We start from the raw sequence: 2,146 nt of genomic DNA on the forward strand, positions 1-2,146 counted from the left end.
TCGAATATGTAGAGCTCTACTTTCTAAAGAGTTACGCCATTGTTCAATTATTATAATTTTCGACTAAAGTGCGCACACCGGCACGCCACCATTGAACCATCTTCGTTATATCGTACTGGTATTCGTCTACTATAACACTATAAGATGCTGTCGCAAACCGAATTCTAAAACAAAACAAAATGATCAGCCTAATTAAATCCGGGGTCGGGGAAGGACACGTTTTTCTGACGTAAAAGATGATGATATGAAAATCATATCAGCCCCATACCATCGTTCTGTCGAATTCTATGACCAAAATTTCCTCGAATATTTGCAAATGCTGTAATTAATATTTGCAGGTATGCCCGTCACTTCTTCAACACCCATGTTTTTCATCTGTGTCTCAATCTACGATTATTTTTTCTTTGTACATTATTTGTTACATAGAGAGTTACATTCCATAAAACAGAGCTTAGTTTATTGTTAAATGAATTGTACACGGGATTAAGCACAAGATATATCAACAATGAGTTGTGGTGCGTGCCTGATTCGCGGTAGACCTACTATTCGTATCCTTTTTTCCTAAGTCAGAGAAATCAAAAGTTGAAATACACCACTTGCAGAAGTTTTCTGAAAAAAACTCCTACAGAAAGTTCAGAATTAAAAAAAAACATAAAAATATCCATCAATCAGAAATTCCTCCAATTTGCATTAGGAAAGTAGGAAACAGTACTCAGAGTATATACAGTTTGTTATGATACATGTTTGCTAAGGTTGCTTATATTCGCCTGGAGGCTGCATAAAATATTCTGAAACAATGGTGACGTAATTTTTTGTTTTCCGTTCTTCGCTGAATGAATTATTTAGATAACAGGGAAAGCCTGTCATAATATATATGAGCTTCCATATCAGGTTATCAGCTTTCCATTGGTATATATTTACATTTGTCCCCGCGCCGTCCCATTACAACAGTGTTAGAGGGCAAGTGTAATTATATAGGCTATAATTACAACTGCTCGACTATATTTACAACTGCCTGTTTCAGGTGTAGGAATATGTAAACAAACAAATGGCCGCCTGAAATGTATTTTGAGGCAGGGCAAATGGTTTTTGTAGGAATATGTCTTAAAAAAGAAAAATATGTAAATATAAAAAATACCTGGTTGTTTGGGTGTAATTATTGTTGATATAATTACAAGTGGCCTCTCGTAATTATATCAACAATAATTACATCCAGACAACCAGTTATTGATTAAATAATATGTGCGTTTGCGTTACCGATATAGGTTTTTACAGTGATTAAAAATATTAGCATATACTGCCTCACAGAACAAGCAGTTTCAAGAACGTCTCACGTTAGTGCGCCGAGCACACACGTTTTGATGACGTCATAGACAATGCCGCGGGTGACGTAAAATGATCGGGCCTGTGGCAGTCAACGTAAAGTTTAGATCGGCCCAAATGCATGTGTATCCAAATGTAATACACCTCGTTGTGGTACTTGTAACCTAATTATAGAAGGAAGTGATGCTAAGTTCAAAAATGGTTTAATCTTTAAGGTTAAAAAGCATATGAATTGTAAGTCTAGTAATGTAATTTACGCAATGATTTGTAACAATTGTTCTGAGTTTTATATCGGTCAAACGGGCGGTGAACTACGAACAATGATGACTGTTCACAGACAACAAATACGAACAGACAGCTTAAGATTGCGCTGATGACAAATTTAAAATATTTCCTATTTATCAAATGAACAACGCAGACGTAATCAAACGTGAGGCTTAGGAAGCTGAATTCATCAGACTTCTTAGAACCCGCTTGAACAGTACTGTTTGACAAATATTTTATAATGTTCTAACTTTATGTTACGTTTAAGGTAGAGAGTACTACACGAGTTTCGATCAACGTGTCTTATCATTTTTATTTTTGTCTATTGATGAGTTATGTTTGTAAAGTAGTGACATTGGTAGTGTGTCGGATCAGTAATGTAATGGTCCTAAGTGAGTGTTTTTATTATTTATTTATTTTTTAATATATTTTTTTTGTGTGTTAGTGATAGTATTACTAGTATAACTTAATCCTATACAAATAGTACTCTTTGCCTTAAGGTGACTCCACACATCGTCATCAGCGTCCATTTTCGTGACGTACTTCCGGAAAAAGTACA

Source organism: Mizuhopecten yessoensis, unplaced genomic scaffold (genome assembly GCF_002113885.1).
Source record: "Mizuhopecten yessoensis strain PY_sf001 unplaced genomic scaffold, ASM211388v2 scaffold11039, whole genome shotgun sequence".
Taxonomy (NCBI): Eukaryota; Metazoa; Mollusca; class Bivalvia; order Pectinida; family Pectinidae; genus Mizuhopecten; species Mizuhopecten yessoensis.